The sequence below is a fragment of the Melanerpes formicivorus genome, unplaced genomic scaffold (genome assembly GCF_026170545.1).
Source record: "Melanerpes formicivorus ecotype bairdi unplaced genomic scaffold, bMelFor1.0.p_v2 SCAF_37, whole genome shotgun sequence".
NCBI classification, from domain to species: Eukaryota; Metazoa; Chordata; class Aves; order Piciformes; family Picidae; genus Melanerpes; species Melanerpes formicivorus.
This window is the reverse complement of record NW_027142389.1, coordinates 3,519,948-3,530,029: the sequence shown is the minus strand read 5'-3', so window position 1 is coordinate 3,530,029 and position 10,082 is coordinate 3,519,948. Positions and strand designations below refer to the sequence as shown.

The 10,082-nt window shown below is 52.3% G+C and overlaps 1 protein-coding gene across 1 annotated transcript in view; it reads left to right on the top strand.

Annotated features, from left to right (window-relative positions):
* Positions 1-319: 319 nt before the first annotated feature.
* The window catches only part of LOC137450749 (fibronectin type-III domain-containing protein 3a-like), a 59,105-nt gene continuing 49,342 nt past the window's right edge, over positions 320-10,082 (top strand). Inside the window, exons 1-2 of the mRNA XM_068157633.1 lie at positions 320-399; positions 7,177-7,261. The gene's annotated coding sequence lies outside the window, so the exon portion shown is untranslated. The remainder of the gene's footprint in view (positions 400-7,176; positions 7,262-10,082) is intronic.

The window sequence follows — 10,082 nt, the reverse complement described above, 5'->3', positions numbered from 1 at the left end:
CCCAGCGCCAGGGGCACCGCGGGACTCCTCCACGGCGGGAGGGTGGGTGCCGGCCGGCCACCGTGGCACCTTTGTCTCTAGGGGGTGCTGCCTCTGCCCCGAAGGTCTATCTGCCCTCCCTCGCTCCCAGCCCTGCTCCACTGTCAGGCACCCTCAGCCCCGCGTTCCCTTTGGCCGGGTCCTCCCAGCCACCTGCGGGCTCCCCCGCCGCCCCCCCGCGCCTCTTTTCGCGGCAGCGGGAGGCTGAAGACGCAGATCGGCTCGGCCTGTGGTTGGCGCGCCCGCCCGCCCCCGGCCCGGCGGCGGCGCAGGCGCAGTGCCCGCATTCCATCATGGCGGAACGGTCGGTTGGCGGTCGGCAGCGCCGGGGTTGAGGCAGGGGCTGCGGTGCCGCGTACGGTCAGTGCTGCCGCGGGGCTCGCCGCGACGCGGCCCGGGAGGCGGACTGCTCCCCTGGGCTCCCCCTGCCCCCCGCGGGACAAGCGGGCGGGAGGGAGGGAGGGAGCGGCGGGGCCGGGTCGGGGGGAGAGCGGCGCTCCCCACCCAGTGCGCGGTGGGCAGTGCCAGGAGCGGGCGGCCGGCTCGACCCGCCGGCTGCGGGGAGCGGAACGCAGCCTCGCGGTGGGGAGCGAAGCCGAGCGGGGTGGCGGTAGGGAAGAGGGGGGAAGGTGGCAGGGTGCGGGACGGCGGCGGGGGAGAGTGGGGACGGCGGAACGACAGCGGGGATCCGCCGTGCGAGACGGAGCAGGGGGCATCAGCCTGCCCGCTGGGGAGAGCAGGGGGAGCCGAGGCGTGGGGCGAGGGAGGGGAGGAAGCGGCATCCCGGGGTGTGGGGAGGGTGTTGGACGGGGAGCTGGAGGTACGGGGCAGGTTGGGGGGGGGACGTGGAGAACGGGGCAGCCTGGAGCATGGGGCGGGCTGGGGGGAAGGTGGGGTGCCTGGGGTATGGGGCAGGCTATGGGGAGGCAGGGCGAAGGGGAAGCTGGGGCTAGAGGAGCGCTGTATGGGTGGGCTGCCCCCCGGGGCGCTGGGATCTGCGCAGGGGGGTTGGGGTGCAGGGGCTGGGGTCGGTGCGTTGTGCGGCGGGGCCGCTTCTAACGGGGCGGTTGCCGGGCGGGCGGGGTGAGCCGGGGTCGCGGCAGTGTCCCGGCTGTTCCGGCGAGCCCCGCAGTGCTTCCCTGCATGGGGCTGGTGCCAGCGCGATCCCCTTCCCTCCTCGCCTTCCCGCTTCTCTTCTCAACACGAACTCTCTGGTTCCCTCTCTTTCCCCCCTTCCTCTCCTGTTTGCTTCTCTGGGGAGAAGGAGTGGAGATCTGAAGTCGTGTCCTCCCCACAGCTTCCCCCCCACTCCCCCCCCGCCTGCGTTCTCCCTCCTCGGCAGCCGGAGCTGCTGCCTGCAAATGCCACGTCGCGTTCTAGTTGTTCCCCTTGGCTGATCAGCAGCTCGAGTACCAGACACCTCCCCCAGCTCCTCCTGGGGTCGGGGCAGGGGGAGGTCAGTCCTGTCATCTACTGTTTGGGTGGTGACCGTCTTTTACCCTCCCCCATCCCGCTTTGTCCCCCTCTGCCTTGGGGCAGCAGCAAAGGTGGGGACCCTACTGTGACTGCTTTTCAGCCCAATCCTATTTACTGCCTGTTACAAAAGGCTGTTGACTTCAGCAACGCGGTTGCTTTCCTACCCGGGGTTGAGGGGAGAGGCTGCAGGGATTGGTGACCCCCCCAGCCTGAAGCCAGCCCCTCTGCTGACAAGTCTTTTTGGCGGTGCTTGTGCGTGGGGCTAATCCCAGGCAGCGGGCTCATACCGCCCTGCTGGCAGGTGGATTTGCTTCCTCTAGCAGCTCGCTCCCAGCCGGTCCCTTGCGTTCTGTTTCCGTTTCAGACTTGCTTCTCGGGCTTCTAGCTGGAACGGTGGAAATTTTTCTGCAAGGCTAATTTATTTTCATAACCCAGGTTTCAATTCCTAGCCATGCCTGGAATATTTTCTGTCTGTGCTGTGTCCCGTGGTGGCTGGAAGGTTGGCATCCTAAGGCCGGCAGCCCTTCCTTGCTTTACCTGCTGGCTAATAGTGGCTATTGGCACACCTCCTGCCGCAGATAAGCTCTCCCGCAGCCCGGTGTGCATATGCCTGTGGTCTGTGATACCTAATGCTCTTCTAATGCATTTATCTATACAACACTTAGTTCAATAGGGAAATACTATCACCGTCACAGATGGAAAGACTGAGGCACCGAAATATTTATGGCCCAAGGTCACGCAGGAAGTATGTGGTGAGGCAGGGAATTGAATCTAGATTTCCTGAGACTCAGATTAGCATTTGAACCAGGGAAGCATCCTCTGGCTGTATTTTAAGCCAATAGATCGACCTTGGAGTTCCTATCCAGTGTAGAAGAAAGTGCTTGTGTTTTGTGTGTCTCTGTAAGGAGCAGAGCTTCCCACACTTGCATTCCTTTCCTTGGGTGTTTGTCGCTTGTGTGTGGAAAAGGATGAGGTGGGAAACTAGGGAAGAGATGTTGACTTTCTCAAGGCTCTGAGTGTGTGATCATGCCTGTTGAAAACCAGCCAGCTATTACACTGTCCTCTCTCTTAGGTCTTTTCATCTTGCTGCCTTCCAAATCCCTGCAAGTTTTGGAGTGCTGGTGTTGTCTGGGAATAATTTGTTCGTAGCTGGGATCAAATAAATCTGATGGTCTGTAAAGCTGAGTTGAAAGCAGCAGACGTGGGGTTCGCTGGTATGTTGGATCACAGATTTGTGACTCCTCATAACAGCAATCTGAATAAACAGGACTTGTGTTGGCTGTCTTAAATGTCTCCTGGAGCAAGCTATTACAAGTTGTTCACTTGGTTGTAGGCTCGGTATTGTTGCAGCAAGTTGTTGAAAAGCTTGGCCTTAGCTGCAATTAAGCAGCACTTTGACAATGAGGTGGAGTTATCGCAGCGTTTTGGATCTGCCCAGATCCATTCTGCAGCCTGGATAAAAGGATAAGAGGATCAAAAAAAAAAGGGTAGTAAAACAGGGTACTTGATTTCACTGCAGTGCTTTACCTGCCGCTGCTTTGGAGACTCTGGGGGTTAGAGCGCTTTAAACCGATCGCTCTTGGGTGTCCTCACCTTCAGAGAGAATGAAGACAACTTGCTCTACACAAACGAGCTTCCTGCCACAACCCTTGATCACAAACTGCATCTTTCTTTGATCTACTGAAACCAAATCTGCAACAAAGCTGACTATAAATGCTCTCTAGAAGGCTGGCAGCTCGCTTTTGTCTTGGGGTGGTTTTTTTGGAGGCCGGTGTTTGCGTCGTGTCGATTTGTGTGGCTTGTCACACCCATGCCACCAGCCTTTCATCTTTTTGTTTGTGTGTGTGTTTATTTTTTGGGGGGGAAGGTTTGGTGACTCCTTTAAAAAAACAAGGAAAAAAAAAAAAGGGGAGATTTCATGTGTCCTGTGCAAAGAGTCAAGCCTTGGCAGATGCCCCCTGGGAGTGCAGTGCTTTTGAGCAGCGCCGTGTAGGTATTTTTATACCCATTTGTGCACCCATTATTAAAACAGATGGTGATGATGATTATTTTTAATCCCCTTTGGGTGAATTTCAAGCAAATTAAAACGGGTGTTTGGGGCCTGGAAGACTGGAACTGTCACTTCTGTTTGATGACCACCCCCCCCCCGCTAAGTGCCCCATTTAGAAGACTTCTTGTTAAAGCAAGCTCCTAACCTCTAGGCAAACGAACAACTGGGGAGGCATTCTTACAGTATTCTGTATCAGAGTCACAAGCTGGTGTGAAATAGTGTCAGAAGGCCTTCCCTAGGTAAAAAGTGTCTTAACTTCCTGCCAAAATTTCATTCCATCAGAGAAGAACTTTGAATTTATCTCTGAGAGTAGTTTAAAAACTTCAGTGTTAAGGCTGGAGCACCTCTCCTGTGAATACAGGCTGGGAGAGTTGGGGTTGTTCAGTCTGGAGAAGAGAAGGCTCTGAGGAGACCTAATTGTGGCCTTCCAATATCTGAAGGGGGCTACAAGAAAGCTGGGGAGGGACTTTTTAGGGTGTTGGATGGTCATAGAATCAATAAGGTTGGAAAAGACCTCAAGGATCATCAAGTCCAACCTGTCACCAAACACCTCATGACTACTAAACCATGGCACCAAGTGCCTCACCCAGTCCCCTCTTGAACACCTCCAGGGATGGGGACTCCACCATCTCCCTGGGCAGCACATTCCAATGGCTAACAACTCTCTCAGTGAAGAACTTTCTCCTCACCTCCAGCCTAAAACTCCCCTGGCACAGCTTGAGACTGTGTCCTCTTGTTCTGGTGCTGATTGCCTGGGAGACACCAACCCCCTCCTGGCTGCAGCCTCTCTTCAGGTAGTTGTAGGCAGCCATAAGGTCTCCCCTGAGCCTCCTCTTCTCCAGGCTAAGCAACCCCAGCTCCCTCAGCCTCTCCTCATAGGGCTCAAGGCCTCTCCCCAGCCTCATTACCCTTTTCTGGATGCCAGGCCTAGGGGGAGTGGATCCAAGCTAGAGGAGGGTGGATTTGAATTAGACATAAGGAAGAAGTTCTTCACCATAAGGGATGCTTATGAGAAGGGGTTGCCCAGAGCTGGTGGAATCCCCATCCCTGGAAGTTTTTAAGGCCAGGCTCTGGGCAGCCTGATCTAGTGGAAAGTGTCCCTGCCCACAGCAGAGAGGTTGGAACTGGATGCTCCTTGGAGTCCCTTCCAACCCTGACGGTGCTGTGATGCTGCAGTACTGCGGGAGGCTGGGAAGTTGCATTTCTCACTTCTGCTGTTGCTGGACCTCACAATGCTCACAGGGTGAGCTCTGGGTGTCTAAAAGTTGTGGTAGCTTACTGCTCTGGGTTCCAGGTTGATAGAGTCCCCAAGGTATCCTTCTCATTCGGTTTTAGTATCCACGTGTTTTTAGCGAGCTGTCATGAAGCGCTTCCCAAGGTCGAGCTGGTTGGTGTTCAGCTGTTATCTTTGCTGTGAGGCAGACCTGCACTGCAAAGTTTTGGATTCCTGAGTGAGGAGCACACACAGCACACACTGAACTCTTTATTGCATTCTTGAAGAGCTTATTGTAAAAGCGGCGATAATTTATTCTCTCGGTGGTGCTAACACAATCCTTTCTGTGTGGGGACCAGCAAAGGCAGGCCCCTGGCTCACAGCCCTCACTCCCTTCCAATCTCAATGTAAATCTCCTGTTGTTCCCACTATCTTGATTGATGTGGAAAATGCCTCTATTTGCTCAAGATTCCAGCATTGGAGCCTGATGGTTTTGTGTGGGGTTGGGTTTTTTGCCCACATCTTATTAAAAGTTCAGGAGGAACATCTGAGCCCCAAAGCTCATAGAGGGTCTGGAGAACAGGCCTTCAGAGGAAAAGGAGGCTCAGGGAGACCTTCTCACTCTCTACAGCTCCCTGAAAGGGAGTTGGAGAGAGGTAGGTGTTGGTCTCTTCCAGGTAACAAGCAGCAGGACAAAGGGGAATGGCCTCAGGTTGCACCAGGGGAGGTTTAGGTTGAATGTTAGAAGAAACTTTTTGAGGTCTCAAACACTGGAACAGGCTCCCCAGGGAGGTGATTGAATCCCCATCCCTAGGGGCATGGTTTAGCAGCAGTCTTGGTAGGCTTAGATAATGGTTTGAGTTGATGATCTTAAAGTTGTCTTTTCCAACCAAAACGATTCTATCATTCCATTTATTAAGCGATGACTTCAGCAACATCTGCAACTTCCAGACAGTGTCACCTTTCTGGGGAGAGCAACAATGGAGCTGCTGTGTTTGCTGGAGGAAGCTGGGAGCTTCTGCTGCCTGGCTTGGTGCAAAGTGAAGCCAGCTTGGTCTGTTAACTCCCTCAGCCAGCTGCAGGGCAGGGCTTCCTTGGAGGGTGCCAGCAGAAGTGCAGAACACACCTGCCTCTGCCTCCTCTTTAGCAAAGCTGTGTTGGGGATTGACTGCCATTTGCAAACACTTTGGAAGCTGGGAGAGCCCAGACAGCACAATTTGTAGTCCTCAGTGTGCAGGTGGCTTGGGAACTGGAGTTTGGTACTGGATGTAGTAGCTTGAGAAAGGTAATGGGGTTGACATCATTCAGTTGAACATCCTGAAGCTCTTCATTACCTTCTCCTGGTGGAGCACCTTTGGAGTAACAGTTTCCAGGGTAAAACTGTGCTGCCCTGTGACAGTAAACTGTGGCTGTGTTTCCCAGATTGCACAATTTGTCTGTATGCCTTATCAGAGGATAAATATGTTCAGTCTGGGTAGATTCACATACCTTTTGGAAATGGAGATTTTTGTTTGTTTGTTTTCATCCTGTTGTGGCCAAGAAGGACATTAACCTGCTGGAGCAAGTCCAGAGAAGGCCACAAATGTGATTGGAGGGCTGGAACCCCTCTGCTGTGAAGCCAGGCTGAGATAGTTCAGGTTGTTCAGCCTAAAGAGGAGACCTTCTTGTGGCCTTTCAGTACTTTAAAGGGCCTGTGAGAAGGATGGGGACAGATGTTGTAGCATGGCCTGTTACAACAGCACAAGGGCTGATGGGTTAAAACTAGGAGAGGAGAGATTTAGACTCAAGGAAGAATTTTTTCCCACTGAGGGTGGTGAGACCTGGCCCAGGTTGCCCAGAGAGGTGGTGGGTGTCCCATTCCTGGAACCATTCCAGGTCAGGTTTCTTGGGGCTTTGAGCATCCTGCTCTATTTGTGACTGCAGGGGGTTTGGACTAGATGACCTTGAAAGGTGCCTTCCAACCCAACCCATTCTGTGCATCTGTGTAGGGGAACAGGGCACTGAGTAGGTAACTAAGTAAACACAAAGCTCATTTTATGGTAATTAAGTGTGTGGAACCATCTTCCCAGCATTCAAATCACCTATCACTGATTAGATCACAGATAAGCCAGTGGAGTGTCTTGGGCTAATGTGGTGTTAAATGTATGTGCAGTGTTGGTGCAGCTGTCAGGCTGTGTCCTGCACCCAAGAAGGCTGCAGAAGTTCTCCTGGTTCCTCCCCAGCGGCATCTGCCTTGAGTTTTGTTTGCTGATCCTGGTGGAGTTAATCCCTGGCTGCTCTCTGATCTGTTTGCTGGTTTGTTGAGTGTTGGCTGTCTTCTGCACTGTTTCCTTCTTTAGGCTTTATGCTTGCCAAGTTATTTCAAAGAAAATGACTCTTCTTTTCCTCTTGTCTGCAGAAAGAAGAGCAGGAGCCAGTCCAGGAGGCACTGACCGGGTGGCAGTTCTCAACAGGAGCAAACTCAAGTCAGGAAAGTGTCAACGGTAATTGGACATCACTTACACATAAAGCATTCCCCCCATTCTCTCTAAGGAACACTTCACAGGGAAAGAATCAGACTCACAGGATGGTCTGGGTTGGAAGCAGCCTCCAAAGGTCATCTAGTCCAACCCCCTCTGCAGTAAGGAGAGGCATCCTCAACTGGATCAGGTTGCTCAGAGCCCTGTTGAGCCTGACCTTGAGTATCTTCAGGGATGGGACCCCAACCACCTCCCCAAGCAACCTGTTCCAGTGTTTCACTACCCTCATGGTAAAGAACTTGTTCCTAACATCCAGTCTAAATCTGCTCTGCTCTAATTTGAAGCCATTGCCCCTTGTCCTATCACTGCAGGCCTTTGTAAGCAGTTTCTCTCCATCCTTCTTGTAGTCCCCTTCAGGTATCAGAAGGCTCTCCCTGGAGCCTTCTCTTCTCCAGGCTGAACACCCCCAGCTCCCTCAGCCTGTCTCCATAGCAGAGGTGCTCCAACCCCCTGAGCTTTTTTATGGCCCTCCTCTGGACCTACTCCATCAGGTCCATGTCCTTCCTGTGCTGAGGCTCCAGAGCTGGACACAGTGCTCCAGGTGAGGTCTCACCAGAACATCAAATATTTGAGTTGGTTATGCTAAATTTAGAGGACAGTTTTTTCCTGGAAGAAAGTTTGGATGATATATCTATGGAAAAACTTAATTAAGGAAGGGAGAACTGATAGGGTTCCTGAGGTAAGAGAGGTTCAGATTTTCCAGCCTCACTTTTCTTTTCACTCTACTCTCTCACTCTCCTCAACACACAGCTGGAAGTTTTGTCTTGAGGGGGCTTGTATTAATTGGCCTTTGGATAAGCAAAGTAAATTCTGGGTTTAGTGAAGTGCATCTCCTGTGTAGGGCACAGCACAGGTGGGTGGTAGCAGCATACTGATAAATGACTAACTAGGTGGCCTTAGGTTATTTTTAGTTGGAACTCATGGCCCTGAGCTTCTCGGTCATGGAATCGATCAGCTCGTGGCACTGACCTCCTGGGAAGGCAGAAAGAAATCTGTTGGAAAGTTGGCCCTTGTGAGAGCAAGAGTTCTCCAACCTTCTGTGCTTTTAGGGAAGATTCCTCTGACTTATTTTCTGGTCATAGAATCATTAAGGTTGGAAAATACCTTTAAGATCATCAAGTCCAGCCATTAACCCAGCACTGCCAAGCCTTCCACTTCTCCACTGGAGAAGAGGAGGCTCAGGGTGACCTCATTGCTCTCTACAACTACCTGAAAGGAGGTTGTAGCCAGGAAGGGGTTGGTCTCTTCTCCCAGGCAACCAGCACCAGAACAAGAGGACACAGTCTCAAGCTGCACCAGGGAAAGTTTAGGCTCGAGGTGAGGAGAAAGTTTTCCACCAAGAGAGTCATTCATCATTGGGATGTGCTGCCCAGGGAGGTGGTGGAGTCCCCATCCCTGGAGGTGTTCAAGAGGGGATTGGACATGGCACTTGGTGCCATGGTCTAGTCATGAGGTCTGTGGTGACAGGTTGGACTTGATGATCTTTGAGGTCTCTTCCAACCTTAGTGATACCACAGCCCTCAGCATCACATCTACACATCTCATAAACCCCTCCTGGGATGGTGATGCAACCACTTCCCTGGGGAGCCTGTTCCAGGCCTTGACAACCATTTAGGAAAGAAATTGTTCTTCATGTCCAGCCTTAACCTCCTCTGGTGCATCTTGAGGCCATTTCCTCTTGTCTGTCACTTGTTACTAGGGAGAAGAGACCAACACTGACCTTGTTCCAACCTCCTTTCAGGTAGTTGTAGAGAGCAGGAAGGCTTCCCCTCAGCCTCCTTTTTCTCCAGGTTAAACAATTCCAGCTCCCTCAGTTGCTCCTCACAAGAGTTGTGCTCTAGACCTTTCAGCAGCTTCATTGCCCTTTTCTGGGTCAGCTCTAGCACCTCAATGTCCTTCCATTGGAATGGGCTGCCCGGGGAGGTGGTGGAGTCACCGTCGTTGGAGGTGTTTAGGAGGAGGTGCTTGGTTTAGTTGATGAGGTGGTGTTGGATGATGGGTTGGACATGATGATCTTGAAGATCTCTTCCAACCTGGTTTATTCTATTCTATTCTTGCAGTGAGGTCCCCAAAACTGAACTCAGTATTTGAGATACAGCCTCACTAGTGGGAAGAAGGGCTGCGCAGGGCAGTGATGGAGTTGCCATCCTTGGGGGGGGGTTTAGAAGCAGTGTAGATGTGGTGCAGAGGGACTTAGTTTAGCAACAGACTTGTTAGTGTTAGGTAAATGTTTGGACTTCATGATCTGGGAGGTCTCTTCCCACCTAAACAATCCAATGTTTCTAAACACACAAGCTGCCATCCTTGGACTCTTCCAACCTGTGACAGTTTCCACTTCGCTTATGTCAAGATGTAACAAGTTTGGGGATGTAAACACAAGGTAACTGATTTACCAATAAATATTTAGAGCTTGGCTACAGGAGCAAATTCTTTTGGTGTGTTCCCCTGCCCCAGCTGAGCAGTGATAAACAGTCCCAGCCTGTCCCTGGCCTGACACAAGTGCTGGGCGAGCTGCGCTTGCTGAAACCCCATGTGTATGATCTCATCCTTGCAGTCCACCTCGTGTTTTCCATGAGCTAAACAGCATGCACATGGGCTGTTACCATGAGCCTGCTCAGATGTGGTAATTGAAGTAGTTTATTGGTGTGTTTTAGCCCTTGGTCGAAGTGTAACCTGTTTTGACTGGCCTAATTGATCTGCCGTGCAGCTGAGGCGTTCCAGCCCCAGCCTCTTCTCATGTTGCTCAAGGAAAACAGGCTCCAGTTGGGGTATCACCATAATTCTT